A 15,961-nucleotide genomic window follows, 5' to 3' on the forward strand; every position below is an offset into this window, starting at 1 on the left:
CGCTGCACAAGGGCCACCATAGATTAGTGAGCCCGATTCCTGTCGCTGTTTGAAGCAATAAAAATGAAGGAATGCAAGAAAGCCTCTTCTGGCGGGGTGTGAACGCCTAAATTAAGTTTCTTACACCATTACTATGAGTAACAGAGCTACCTTCTACGCGAGGTAGTGACGTGCCAGCAAAAGAAGAAGAAGCCGACAGTACAAACCTGCGGCCGCAACGGAGGAAACGGGGAACAAGAACAAGAACAACAAAGGCGATGGCAGACACACTGCAAGACATCCTCTCCGGGAATACGTCCAGCCTGCAGTACGTTTGGTCGCAAGTGGGTATCAGCAGTGCCTACGTCACATCACCCAGCGGCGCACTCAACGCCCTCGAAGTGGTACGCATGATAAAGAGTAGCTATTGTGCTGTTAGAGATACCGTTAGGCGAGAGAAACGGAAGAATGCGCCGTCCTTAACCCATATTTCACGTCATCTAAAGAAAAAGATGTAAACTAAAGAAAAGATGTGGAGGATGCTCAAGCCTCGCCTTTAAGCTTGGAACGCAATAGCGTTATGGGGACCCGTTCGCATATGGCAAGTAGGTTTCATTCTCTGCAACATTGAACGTGGGAAAGCCAGCTTACAAAGGCCAAGCTTACGCCGATCCCCTTAAAATCGGCTTTACTCTAAAATGAAATGTATTGCTGGAAATACGTTTTTCGAGGGGCAGTATAAGTGGTCTTATATTAAAATGTGAAGGCCCTAGGACCTTTTCTAATTATTTTATTAGTTTGCTGTTGCCCCGACGCGCGCAGGTCTGGTAGAAATGTTTAAGCTTATTCGTAGCAGAATTAGGTTTTCTTGTACATTCAAATTACAATCCGACGCCAATTGGTAAACAATCCGATGGCGAATCCGACGCCGAATGACACAGTCGTACTTTACCATTATTCTGACGGATTTCACTTTGAGAAATTCAATTTTTGTTCACCAAAACCTTGCACCACGTGGAGGGCGTGGTAGATATAATATACTCTTGTGAGGACCCTCGCGAGACGCTATTGACCAGATCGTGAGGACGAATGAAGAGGTGACACACACAGGCGCTGTGTGTGTCGATGTGGTTGGATGATTTTCTCCGCCACCCGCGATCACACGCCGGTTGCTGACACCGTATTTTCTGCAACACGGGGCCCTAAACGCTATCGCGTTAACATTAAATTATGGGGTTTTACATGCAAACCCAACCATATAATTATGAGACATGGCGTAGTGGTGGGCTCCGGAATAATTTGGACCACCTGGGGTTCTTTAGCGTGCACCTAAGTTTAAGTACACGAGTGTTTTCACATTTCTCCCCCATCGTTATGTGGCCACCGTTGCGGGGATTTGATCCCGCGACCAACACCACAGCCACTTAGCATTCACGGCGAGTGAACATCTAAACTGGCTTGTTCAAACCCACAGCAAGGCCTAGACGTTGCATTCACAAGGGTGGCAAAACTCCCACTTTAACAAAAACAGGTCATTGCATTCATATCGTTCATTATTATGAAGCAGGAACATGTGCTGTTAAAGCCTTTTTGTACTGCGGAGCTTGCTATCGTCACGTCTGCAGACAAAGCATGCGAGATAAGCACTAAGAACGTTTTATAACCGGTAAATTCGTCCAGGAATTGACAGCCTGCTTTACAGTGGCAAATAATACTTCCTTGTTCCGATGCCCACCTTAGCTAAAGAATGCGCATTGAACTTAAAGGAGCACCACATCCGCGTCACATATAAAAAGCCGCTTTCGAATTTCACCCAGCACACTGGCCTATATTTTTGTAATCATAATCTACTTTCAGTTTGTGTTTTAACACGAAAGTGTTTTATGCCGGGGTCTACGATCAACTTCCTGTAACGGATGTTACGTGCGCAGCGAACGCGTAAAACATGAATTCTTGATAGGGATGGTGCCTCCATCTCGGATCGGTGAAGGAAGTATTGCATCATCACATTAACGAGCGCCGACAGTGAGCGCTTCAGTAGTCTCAGCCACGGTGGTAGATATAATATACTCTTGTGAGGACCCTCGCGAGACGCTATTAACCAGATCGTGAGGACGAATGAAGAGGTGACACACACAGGCGCTGTGTGTGTGTCACCTCTTCATTCGTCCTTGTCTTTTCATGCGCTATAAGCCTCACGATGTCATACCAACAAGCCCAAATCACTGCATTAACCAGATGAACGTGCGAAAGTATCAACCGTGTCCGTCGATTGTCCCGGCGATGGCAGCGGATACCTATCGGCGGAACGACGCAACTTAAAGACAGAAAACGTTTTATTGGTTTACCTCCCTTTAGTATGGCAACGAGCGTTTCGCGGAAAATCCAAAGTGATTGAGTGACGCGCGAAAGTAGGTTACCGTGGTGAAGGGAGATGGTGGGGGAGAGGGCATCGCCTCGATGAGCAGATACGGAGACGTGACGCCGCGTGCAGGCGCCGTTCTATGGTTGGTTGTGTCACGGCCGTGATTATGTTATGCGCGCATTTCTTGCCCGCGCAATCACTCGCCTGCGTTCTAACTCAAGTTGCGTCGTCCCGCCGATTGGTATTCGCTGCCGCAACTGGGCCGATGGAAGCGCGCAGTTGCAACGTTATCTGGTCGATCGCGTCACGCAAGCAAGCCGAGAAGTCCCCCCACCCAAAGAGTCTCACACCATGGTCTCAGCGCAGCGGAGGCTGACACGCGGGATGATGCTTAGGTGACGATGCAGTTTCCGCACATTGTTTGTTGTTTGTATCGGATCAGCCTGTGACGCCTCGTCGCCAACGAAGTGCAGCTTCAACATGCATCAGCAGAGCATACGTACACGCCGCCTACGGCTTCAGTTGCGGTCGTACCAACTAATGCCATATTCGAGTGGTCGTTTCAGAGCGCTCTGGCCGTGCCAGACAAGTGGCGCAAAACAACTTTAAAGCTGTATTACGACAATAACCGGGTGTGAAAGTGATGATCCTGCTTTGTTATCATCAGAGGAACCCGGTTATACAAACGTTAACGCTTAGTAACTTTTTTATATGACCTTTGTAACGGTACCAGAGCGCTCTAACACGACCACCCGAATATGCAAAATTACACCATTTCCCGTAGGGGATCCCTGAGTAGTATACGAAGCAGCCATGGGGTCGACTCAAGGTAGTTTTATCAGCTGTATAAACTTGGACATGCAGGAGCACCAGCAACTTGCAGAACTGTTGTCGACGCCGTCGGCGTTTTGCCCGCGTTCGCACGCGGCGTTGGTGACTGTTGCCGGTGCCTCTGGGGCGCCTACAGTCGCGCCTCTAACCTAAGCTGCTTCGCAGTATCGCGCGCGGAGCCGCAGGTGTTGCCATTCGTTGCGCAATCCGGAGAGGAGAGGAGCGTCGGAGGAGAGGAGGAATGCCGAGAGGAGAGGAGATGAGACAAGGAGAGGAGAGGACGGGGAGGGGGATGCGCATGAATGCCGAGAGGAGAGGATGGGGAGGAGGATGCGCATGCGCAGTGTGGGTGTGGACGCCGCACGGCGGAGGGAGGGAGTGACATAGCCCCGACCATAAGATGCTTCGCATCTAAAAATTACACCACCGGTGCACCCCCTACTGATGGTAAGCCAGCGAAGCTGAAATGTGCGGCCCCGGTGTTTATCACTGCGTTAATCCTGACGGTTCATAAAAGTGTTTCTCAAGTATTGGTTACGTCTTTGTCCAGCTCAGCCGCACGAGCCGCTGGATTGGCTCGCATTTGCCGCTTACTCTCCGCATCGCGGGCCCTATATTCTGCCAAGGCGTTGGCGCGACGACGACGAGATCTCGCCCGCTCCTGCTCTCGGTGGCTCATATCCACATATCCAATGCGGGTATGAGCCACACGTGATTTCTTTCTTTCTTTCTTTCGTGTCGCTGGCTCATACTCGCATATCTAATGCGGGTATGCGCCACCCGTGATTTTATAATCGTTAATCGTGACGTAACTGACGAGTATGTTACGTTATTGATGTCATGGCCTATCAGTCATGTAAGTCATACATTCGTACCCTTCCATGTCGATTTTCGTACATAGCAAGTGAACGAGACGTGAGTTTTCGATAGGTTTTCGATAAGTTCATTTCCGCCGGAGGGTTTCTGTGGTCGGACCGGGAGTGTTTCGCCTAGACATATGCAGCTTTGCTGTAAAAAACTGCTGTGCTAAGCAGCAAAGAAAAGCAACGTCGACGGGCGAATCTCGTATTGGTGCGGCGAGAGAGCCGCCAGCGTGAAGCATAACGCCTTCGCACGTTCGCGGTGCATGCTGCGAACTCTGCCACTCGCATTCCTGAAGCAGAGCGCGGCGAAACTCGGTTGGCTGCCCAAGACACTACGGAGTCGGACCAAAATGCTCGTACCTTCGCCGAAGCGGCTCGCCAACAGGACACTGCGCGCCAAGCAACACGGTCGCCAACCCGCAAATTGGGCACATTTCGCTGCAGCGGACCGCGACTTCACGAAGCGCTTTACTAACAACTCGTTCGGTTACGCTTACGCGGTTTGCGAACGCCGGTTGTTTATGGCGCATTTGCGCAGTGCTCCGGCGCCTGCAATGCAGTCTCTTGGGGATGTTGCCCGGAAGCGAGTCGTTCGATAACTTTCGCTTGTGTGGCAATTGTCGAGGATGCCTCTGCAGTGGTAGGGTGCCGCTGATGGCTACTTACAACTTAATTCTTCAGGTACAATAGACATGCAGCAGCTTCTGTGAAGAGACGTTCGAATTTAGTGTTCTACCGATTCCTATGCAAGAGGAATAAACCATAATGTTTTTGTGCAATTCGCAGGCACTTATTTTTGTGCGGTACTGTGCATTGGGTATGTTCCGTAGTTGAAAAGCTAATTGTTGCAGGTTTGGGCACATCAAAGTAGTGTAAGACTACGCACTCTCGCGCACCATTTTATCCTACGAACAATAAATAAAGTTCGAACCGTTCACGCACCTTATTCCATACGGGCCCAGGAGCACTGGAGAACTATCGCTCGGAGGTGTTTTTTGGAATCACAGTGCTGCACTTATTATTTCTTTGAAATAATGTTAGGGAGCAAGTACACTTTCTAAAGCGCTGGTATTGCTAACATACCAGTACATCAACAGATTTTTTTTCCAATGCTCGCAGATTTTTGCGGCCAGCCTCTTCCTGTTGATCAGCGCTCTAGGATCGAGCTACAGCAACCTGACCGTCCTACAACTGATGTCCTTCACATACAGCCTGCAGGGACTGCACATGCTCTGCGTAGGACTTATCAGTGAACAGTTCACCTACGTGATTACAAACACCATATACGTGAGCACTTTTAGGTTGTATCCTCTATACCGAAATATTTTTATGGCCACGTATTCTTGTATGATTGAGACCATTCATTTGTATTGCGTAATTTTTGTGGTTCATCCAGCAGTAAGTTACCACCATATGCAGTAAATCATGAGAAAAACTAACGCTTTCGTTGGGGCGTTTGCGGGAGGACAGGGTAAAACCGGGCAAGCGCGTTCAGTGTGAGCTTTGTCGGCGCGAAGTGAGCATCAAATAACGCTCTGGCGGCATCGTATTCCGGCATCACGTTCTATATACGCGTGAGCTTTAATTTGTCAACGTTTAGACGTTTGTATGTGGTAGTATAACGCTCCGCAAGGAAAACCTTTGTTCGTTTATCGGTTCGCTCGGTCCCTAACTGAATCGTTTGCTTGTTTTACGTTTTAAAACCGTCAGCGTGTGTTCCAATTCTGGCCAGCTTCGGAGACAGCTTATGAAGACAGCTAAGGAGACAACCAAAAAAGCTTCGCGGTTATGTAATGGAACGTGCTTCGAAGCGTCTGGAAGACGTATGGAAGACGCTTCTGTGTCGTGACGCCACCTCGCGGTGACAAGAAAAAGTTGAGAAAAGCGCACATTATTTCTGTATTTTAGGTATTTTCGCCTGCGAACCTATGAAAAACACGATGTGACTTACATTAAGCGTGTAGGATAGCGTGTTTACGTTTTATGGTGCGCAGACAACCTTCCTGTGGGCTTTCCAAGCGTCCTGCTCAGCTGCCATCGTGTTCGGATAGGAAAGTAGCCTGCATTGTTTTTGACTTCGATGCTGCCTTCGCGAAGCTGTCTACTTTGACGTCTTCGTGAGAATTGCAACATGACTTAAGATGTCCGCTGTCTGTTTAGCCATCTACTTTGTCATCTACGGCGAGTATTGGAACACAGCCTAAGCCATAGAAAAACGAAAAAAAGTGCGTCTCGTGCCGCTGAGGCCCCACAGTTCGACGCGCGCGTCGCTGTCTTGTCCGGCAACAATTCTCGCAATGCTTCGCATTACGTATACGTGAACAACAGGTGGGTCTGCCAAACGTTTTGGGAAATGGATCGGTCGCGATCGCTCGTGCGTCTATAAAGTATAAACGTTTCCCGCAATTTCCCCTGAGCAGAATAACAACTATAGAAAAAATTAAAGAAATTATCGAGTTCAACGTGAAGACGATGTGAAAGTCGGAACCATGCAGATAAAGTGCTTTGTAGTGTTGTACGGAACAGCGTTCCAAAGAACGGCGTTGTGGGAACTAGTTCATTTTGGGAGGAACGGAGGAATGCCATCGTTCCGTTAACGGTCGGTGTCACTGTAACAGTAACTCGTTATTTTTACGAAGGAACGGCAGAGCGAACGGCATTCCTTCTGTAAACGTTGCATGGCACTGAACAGACGCACGTACGTACGCAGCACATCATGCAGGGCGGATGGGCGACCGCGTGAGGCGCGAAGAACTATCGCTTGCCTGTCACGTGACTATGGTTAATTTTCTTTCGTGAGTTCTTCGTTATATTTTTTATGACTCGGTTTCCAGATAGTCACGTGACGCTCCCTCCTATACTTTCTTTCCTCCATGCCTGTCTGTCGGACACCAACATCGAGATGTAACTCTTGCTGAGTTCAAACAAGGGTCTTTACTAAATTGCAAATATGTATTCTGGACAATTTTTTCTTACTCAAACTGCAATATTGCACAAGCATTAATTACACGCCTATCTATTGTTACACACCTATGTTATATCCTCTTAAGACCCCTTGCAGAAGGGGTCTTAGGGGGATATAATTAAATTTCTTGCAGAAGAAACTGCATCGAAAGGAACAATATATAGGTGTGTAATGCACATTACCTTCAAATTTGTTTGAAGCTCACTCGGATAAGATTACACAAAATATGCACTCTTTTTATGAAGTGCGGTGCATGTGTAACTGTAAAGAAGTTTTACTCATATTCTTGTCATCCGCTTTCGAGAAATTTAGAAATAAATTGGTCTGTACCTCTGTGTCGTCCCAGACGGCCGAAAGCAACCTCGAGGTGTGTTTCGAAGTCACCGAGATTGCGTGAAAATACCAGACGCGGCAGCAACATGGCAATGTATTACACGTAGTTCAATCTTCATCTCAGCGTTTAAACAATGAAATGCAGTTTTTACCATAGCTAACATGAAAAGATGATGGAGATAATCATTTTTTTCACGTACATGGAGACGGAGCTTTTGACACCAATCCGTGGTATTCAAACTTTAAAAATTCTTTTTCAAGTTCAAGACATAAAAATAGGCAATAAAAACCACTTTGAAGAGCGATTATGTTCCGCTGTTGTTTTCGGGTCTCAGGAGGATATAGTGGTGCATGTGAGTAACTTTCTTTTCGCACATCTGCAGTATCCTGACTACGCATTTGAAGACCGAATTGTAAAGTGCCATATGGATTGCACTTGTAATAGACAGTTACACCTTTCTTTGCAGTTAGACCTGTCTGGAGTATGTCCGGTGCTCCCTGAAAAAAATTCATCTCGTAGCGTTTCTTTGCATTCTTCTTATCTCCAGATTTTTTGCCGCCGGCAATGTTAAAATTCGTATGATATACGTATTTCGATGCGAGTTTTAAATTGGTCACTTTATTTCACTTCACGATTATGCGACACTATATTTTAATTTAAAAAAATCAAATGTAACGTTAATGTAACGACACGTTCCAATGTTCAAAGTCTAACTGGAACTCGTTCCTTTCGCATTAAAGTAACTTGTATTGGGAACTCGCTTCAAGATTAGGAAGGAACGAGCTTTCTTTCCTGTTTTTAAAGGAACGTGTACAGCACTAGTGCTTTGCAATTTTGTCCCGTCTTCACTTCGCGCTTACTAGTGTTTCCTACGAAAATGAACCAACTAGCACAGCAAGGACAAACATTAAGGAATAATAGCTGTCGATTCAGCATTCTCTATGATCACTGGTATTGAACACGCGTAGTTGATAAACAACTGCCTATTTCCTTTTAGCGAATTTGTCGCCTAAACAATGTTCAACGAGCTGCGATAACCAAGCGGTTGCAAATCATGTCAGGAATTTTTGACGTTACTTGAGCCATACTGTACACAAAAGAATAAATATGTGTTATATGGCACGTTGCGGCAATGGTCAAGAATACACTGCAAGAATCATTATTTACAATTCTAACTGTTTACTGGGCGAACCTGTGCCCACAAAAACAAGTTACACTTGAGCAGAGCGATAGAAACGAGCACATGCGTCGATCGTCGAAAATTGGGCCGGAATAACTTAAAGCTATTACAATCGGTGTTTATTGAAAATACGACATTAGCAGTAGCCTATCTTTATGTCCACTGCAGGACAAAGACCTCTCCCTGCTATCTCCAATTACCCCTGTCTTGCGCTAGCTGATTCCAACTTGCGCCTGCACATTTCCTAACTTCATCACCCCACTTAGTTTTCTGCCGACCTCGATTGCGCTTCCCTTCTCTTGGTATCCATTCTGTAACTCTAATGGTCCACCGGTTATCTGCGCTACGCGGTACAGGCTGCCCAGCGCCTTTTCTTTTTCTCTTATTGTCAACTCGAATATATGTCGTGCCCGTTTGCTCTGTAATCCACACCACTTTCTTTCCGGCTCTTAACGTTAGGCCTAACAGTTTTTGTTCAATCACTCATAACCGGTCGTCAGCTTGTTCTCCAGCTTCTTTGTTAACTTCTATGTTACTGTCCTATATGGTAGCACCAGTATATGGGAATGATTGTACGCTTTCCTTTTCAACGACAGTGGTAAGCTTCCAATCATGATTTGGTAATGACTGCCGTAGGCACTCTCACCCATTTTTATTCTTCTGTAAGTTTCCTTTAAGTGATCGTGGTCTCCTGTGAGTAATTGACCTAGATAACTATACTCCTGCACACACTCTAAAGGCTGACTGGTGATCCTGAATTCTTGTTCGCTTGCCAGGCTATTGGACATTACATTTCTTTTCTGCATATTAATCTTCAAGCCTACTCATACACTTTCTAGGTTAAGAATCCTAATCATTGAATGTAATTCAACCCCCGTGTTGCTGAACAGGACAAGGTCATCTGCAAACCTAAGGTTGCTGCGATATTCGCCGTTTATCCTCTCTCCTAAGAATTCCCAGTCTAACAGCTACAAACTTTATTGCAAGCATGCATATAATATCATTGGAGTTGGTGGCTCCTTGCCTGACCACCTTTTGAATACGTAATTTTCTACATTTTTTTTGCAGAACCATGGTAGCTGTGGAATCTTGGTAGATTCCAATATATTTTGCACTGTTTGAATCACACACAATATATTGCCACTTGGTGTGGGGAACTACCACGATAACAAATATGAACAAATTAATAACACTGCAGAAGGGTGTTTTAAGAGCTATTGCCAATGTGCCGTTTTCAGCTGCCTCAGTGCCGCTATACTCTAGTTTACGTGTTAAGAAAGTTACCGCTCTTTATCCCATGCGTATTATCTGCCTGTATAAGTCGCAAATTAAGCACAGAAGTACTGTTCTATCGGATACTGCGAATTTACAGAGGAACCCAAATCACTATACAACACGACACCATGAATTCTGGTATGTCCCACGGCCGCGCACAAATTATGGAATGCAAGCACGGAAATATGCTCTTCCGTCAACACTAAATAACCATAGTTTAAATGATTTCTCTATTAAAAAACATCTCATATAAGAACCTTAAGAAAATATTTTTGTGATTTCCTTCTGTAGTTGTAATAGTTGTGGTAATGTAGAACTTTAGATTTCAGTTACGTTATAGTATTCGCTTAATATACTGTTTGCAATAATCTTATCGAATGGATCATCCGTCGGCATGCAACTGCTTGATGTACTTACGGGAGATGAGAGCTTTGTCAAGCCGCGATACAGTGGCTTTTTTTTCCATCTCCTCAACCATGTGATGTATTACATGTCTGGAACAATAAAAGACTACTATAGATATTACTGCTACTACTAATACTATATTTCCAAGGATATTCACGTATGCCACCTGTGATCCTTGAATACGCAATGTCTCCATGATCATGGGTATCTCTACTGAATCACGTGCCTTTTCACAGTCTAGGAAAGCCATACTGACATATTGATTGTACTCCTCGGATTTCTTATTTACCTGATTGATCACATGGATGTGATTCGCAGTGCAACATCTCTTCCTAAAACAAGCCTGTTCTCTTGGTCGAATGTACTCAATGGTTGCCCTGATTCAATGGGCAGTTATGTAGGTTGATACTTTATACAATACTGAAAGCAAAGAAGTGGGCCTATAAATCTTTACCAAGGTAGATATACCTGGTAGCGAAGCTTCCATAGAAGCCCATACGTTCAAAACATGGCGGTTCATCGGCTGTTCATGGGCCTTAGCGCCATCTGTGGGAGGACGGAACACTTCCGGCGGAAGGAAAAATAATGTGACGTCATATCCGTTAAAAATATAAGTGACGTCATTTTGTTCTCAAAGGCGCGAAATTTGTTTTCGGAGGCCTGCCATTACAGCTGTATATTCAAATGCCCCGCCATACGACTTGATGGGCGCTCCGAGCTTTCAGCGCGGAAAGCGATGCAGAAAAAGGTCAGCCGTACAAGTGTAGAAATCGCATCCCTGCACAGAACATACTTTCTTTGGAGGCCGACGAATGCTTTGGCGTGGGACGCCAAAGCGTTCGTTTGCAGCTTTTGCAGCTTGTTTGCAGCTTGTTTTGCAGCATGTTTGCAGCTTTTGACTGAACAGGTTAAGAAACAATGAAACTACCCGCGTCACCAAATTTAGACAAACGTAGGCAAGCAAAACAACACAACATATGAGCAGGGCGCATTGTAACAGGTGAACTTTACGGGCGCGCCTTCCTGCACACTTCAAGAGCTGCATTGCATTGCAAGTGATAGTGACGTAAACTCCCGCCGCTATCGATGGGCGCTCTTACGGTGGGTGCTGAAAAAAAGGTATTTGTTGATAATGATCAAGTAAAACAGAATTGTCTCTTCTTTTCTCTCTATGCATATAATAAATTGATTAGGAACGTTATTTTCGTTCAATGATTCTCACTGTGTCTCGGTTTCTTTATAAAACGCTCTTTCCTTTCCGAATTTTCAATCCCTCCAAACATAGTCGCTCTTCAATCGCTGCTCCCATATCCACTCTTGCTGATGTCGGTGACAATTTGTTCTCAACCGCTTTTCGCCCGAAGCTTCGCGACCTATGTGGATCGACCTTGTCTTCACTTGAATGTCTCCCTTTTTATGGATTATTATAATGTTCGCACTCTTCCAGCTCTTTAAGTCGCGAGGCAATGCCTATAAAGGGCCCCAATCTTTTAAAGCATATCTCCTCCATCTTTGATGAAATTGACTGTTATTCCATCTTCACCTGCCGCTTTTCCCTGGGACATGTCTGACAAGTCCCTTGTAACTTATTCGCTAGTTTTATAAGCAGCGTCTGTATCCTGTTCATCTATACTTCCATTTGGATGCTCTGGGTACTGTACAGGTCACTAAAGAATTCGTGTTTTGTGCAAAATCTCCGGAGACATCACCTAGTGGTCACATGCTAATACGGTGCAGAACTACTACGGTGCAGAAAATGTAGTCTTCATGCTAGAGTACTGCTATAAAAATGCCTTGGCGCAGGTCGGCGGAGCTGCGCTTTTTCTACACCAGTGGAAAAAAAGTCACAGGCCTGCGCGGCACACGCAGCACAGTCACAGCGTAAGCTGGTGGAGCGGCTCAAGAGTAGCTCCAATTTGGGCACCACGCACAGCAGGGTCTTTGCGGCAGTCTGTTCGCCTCGTTTTGACGAGAGCGGTCTGAACTGTCCGCCCGTGGTCGATGGCGACTAAGGTTTGTAATGCTCTCTGCACAGCAGTCTGCTAAGCCCGATCAAGCCTTACAACTGCAACTTACATGTCGGGTGCGCCGCGTTTGCAGGCACCTTATCTAGATGGCGCCATCACACTGGCGGAGGCTCGGCAGCTCGGGAGCGCGTTGATTGCGCGCCTCGTCTGAATCGCATATCGTCGTCTGCGCCTGCGGACACTGCGTTTGGAGGCATCTTACCTAGATGGCGCCACCATACTGGGGGAGGCTCGAGTCGTCTCCTCCTGCGTGCTTGCATTAAGGGTATTTTCCGCGGCCAGATAACAAGCGTTTGCGTGGCTCAGTGGTAGAGTATCCGGCTCCCACGCAGCTGGCGCGGGATTCGATCACAGCGGTAATCGGGTAGTTTTTTCGCCTTTCCTGCGTTTTCGCGTTTCGCGTTTTCGGTTACGCGGCGGGGCGGCGGCATCATCGCCACCCGAAACGGCTATTGGAATGAGCCCATAACAGCTTACGCTGTAAAAAATGCAGACAATGCAAACTGTCTACACAACGTGCACTCCTGTAGGCAATGCAGCCCTAATTTCCGTTACACCTGTTTCAAATATATTTCACTATTTTACAGCGAAAGCTTCCTTTGGATATTTCGGCCGCTGTCGTTGTAGGTCAGTGGTGCGACCATAGAGAAAGAAATTCAACAAGAGGAGACACTTGTAGCCCAGCGGCCGAATTGACTGTAGCACACCAAGCAGCTGATGTGAAAACGTGAACCACACTTCCGGCTTCGAGGGCGCGCTTTTGAACGCTAGCTGGCCACCGGTAGGCCGGTTGCGCCCATATTTTCTTTATTTTTACCGCGCGCAATTTTTGTGTGCGAATTCGGTTCATTATTTGGTAAACATGATTACGATCTTTTCACGCTCCATCTGATCTGCGCCGCGTGAAATTAAGAAAGCAGACGCAAGACACCTTGTGAAATGAGGAAATGTTTATTTTTCTCTATATAAATGCTCGTTCTGCGCTTTTTGGGCATTCATCCAAGGGTGTGGCCCGAGGTGAGCAGTATTTCCCGTACGAAACTCTACCGGACTGCATCAGCTGAAAAAAAGTTAATTACAAGCCTTTGTCATTTTGTTATTTAGACATAGGAATACTGCTTATAGAGGCGGAACGTGTGAAAGTGGTGAATGGGCGGCATTACAAACAAAAGCAATTCGCTTTTACATACAAGGCGTAGAAAATACCCGACTCATCCCAAACAATACCATAAAATATGCAAACATCTGATTTCTAAGCATTCCCACATTCTCTGGCATTATTTCCTGCACTTTAACAGCACAAATACACGGGCTACTTCGCGTTTACAAAACTTGGTGTCAGGCGACGCGATGCTACGCTACGTACACAGAGATGGACGGAACAGAGGCTCCCAGCCGGACTATGCTAGACGGTCGCAGAATGCTTTCTAGTCGCACTCAAAACGAATGCGTTGGTGCAAAGCCTGTTTTCAGTTCTTTAGAAGACGGAACATTCGAATTACAAGTTTCTGATATGTGCCTCGGAGGTATCTCTTGCGCGTTCTGTCGGCGCCAGCAACACACTGCCATGTTATCACTCTTGGCAATCGCTCAGCGCATTTTCGATAAGCGCTAGTACCGAAAGAAGGTATATGTTGTTGCGGGGCCACAAAAAACGTCACAAGCTTGTCCCACTAGGATTCATTACACGCCAAACTAACTTTGTCACCATGGCGGAGCTGCTTGTCGATAACTGCGTCACAGCGCCCTTTGCGGCCAGCGTGCCTCAAAACTAAACCAAAAAGTACCGAAATTTCTTTTCAGTAATGTCTGGCGTCAGACAAAGCGGCACGAACTTCTCCTAACAAGATGGACTAGACTACGCACCACGTCCGAGTTGGTTCTCGCGAACTGCGTCACAGTGCCCTGTGCAGCCAGTGTGCCTCCGCAGTACCGAAATAACTTACAATAATCCCCTAGGAAGCGTCCGAAACATGTCCCAGCACGATTCATTAACTTAAATTAACGGCGCCAGGACGGCCGAGCTGTTTTACCCTAAATGCGTCAAGGGTCTCGGTCCCGTGCCCTAAGCCTAATTGCGTCCGAGACTGAAACAAAATTTCTCACTTTGCCGTAGTCTAATAGTGCAGTGGTGTCATGTCCAAGTGCCGAAGGAATGCAAGAATACGCCTGGAGCCCAAGAAACCAGGCTACATAAAAAAAAGGAGACAGACGGGTCGCCGAACAGGCGAGCACTCACACGCGCAGCTGTCCTCGCACGCGTCGGTGGAGTGTCTGGCGCATTACGCATGCATCTGGTGCGTCGTTGGCCTGTCGCTATATGTAACATAAGAGAAATAAGTCACGAAGTTCATTTACACGTAAAGCTTTTTAGCTTGAGCGGGAAAAATAAAAAAATAAATAAACAATGTCTGTTAACTTTATTTCACATTCTTTTTTTCGATACTCGCGGCAGCTATCGGCTGATGTGAATACTAGCGTGACGTATTTCCTGTTGCTAGTTTTCGCCGAGTGTCCCCCTCTTGTTGAATTTCTTTCTCTATCGTACGATGGTAGGTCGGGCTAGTCGGAGGGAAAGCGATGAAACGCTGGAAGAGAAAGGGTGCCTGTTCTGAGGGGTGAGAGAGGAAAGCGGAGGAGGTCATCGTGCGTCAGCTCTTGCGGCGGGCAGGGGCTGAACGGAGGGGAGCACACTGTCTCTCGTACGTGGTGGAAAGGCGAGGGAAAGGGCGTGTGCTCTTGGCCAAGCTAGTCGCGCAATGGAACTGGAGAAATGAGGAGGTGAGCCTGTAGCTCACTCGTTCGTCCCACATCTTGCTGGCAGTCGTCTGGTGGCCAGCCAATCCTGGACTATTCGGCGGACGAGACCCCATAGCGTTCTACGCCGCGCGCGCCCGCCCTGGCCACTTTACTCGAGAGCGATCTGCGGCGGGGACAGACTCAGTCCACCTTGCGCTCTGTTTTCCCCTCGTAGTTCGCGTTAATGCGAACTGCGGCACGAAAATCAATTCGCTCGACGCGGCTGCCATCGTTTTGACAGCGAGCTTTCGCGGTCATCGAGTTAGATGCATTCATTTTTGCTTGTGCGCGCATGACACCATGCTTGTTCATTCAGTTAGTATGCCTATGTTTACAAATTTATATGCCCGATAAAACTACTATCCTTAGTTCGTATAGCTGTCCACTAGTTTGCTACCGCAATCGATACTGCTCCTTTCGGGCGAAACTTCGCCTTTTTGTCGAAGTTGTTGTTTGTGTGTTTCCTTACCACAAAACGTTTATACTACGTTTTTGTTTTCTCCTCGCAGTATGTCTGTTTCAACTATGGCGCCGCCGCTGTCTACCTGGTGTCCGCGATATTTGCTGTCTCCATTGGAATAAACCCCTTGAAGACAACGACGTCCTTGGTTAGCGTGGTAAGCTTGAGAGGCGTATGTTTGATCGCGTAAAAATTGAGCTGCATGAACGCGCTGATCGTTTATTTTCGCTGTCAATTCCAAGAACTGCAAGACAAAGTTTGCTCTGTGACGTGGCTGACGCACTAGTGTTCCCAAAGCTCCAGTTGTCGCTTGAACGAAATAAGTACGCAAGCTTCTGTCGGTCAATTCATAGAGTATCGGTCTTTTGGCTTAGGGATTCTGGTTTGATCCCGCCATCCGACACATAAATATTACTGATTTTGCAAAAAACTTGGCGAGACACTGCAGGAGCCTGTCTACTTTCCGCAGTATGCTTAG

At 46.7% G+C, this 15,961-nt stretch overlaps 1 long non-coding RNA gene across 1 annotated transcript; it reads left to right on the plus strand.

Annotated features, from left to right (window-relative positions):
• The first annotated feature begins 269 nt into the window (after positions 1-269).
• Positions 270-15,758, plus strand: LOC119444312 (uncharacterized). The gene is made up of 3 exons (XR_007466221.1): positions 270-383; positions 5,158-5,325; positions 15,533-15,758. It is a non-coding gene; the product is annotated as an uncharacterized LOC119444312 (long non-coding RNA).
• Positions 15,759-15,961: the final 203 nt, after the last annotated feature.

Source organism: Dermacentor silvarum, chromosome 3, assembly GCF_013339745.2.
Source record: "Dermacentor silvarum isolate Dsil-2018 chromosome 3, BIME_Dsil_1.4, whole genome shotgun sequence".
NCBI lineage: Eukaryota > Metazoa > Arthropoda > Arachnida > Ixodida > Ixodidae > Dermacentor > Dermacentor silvarum.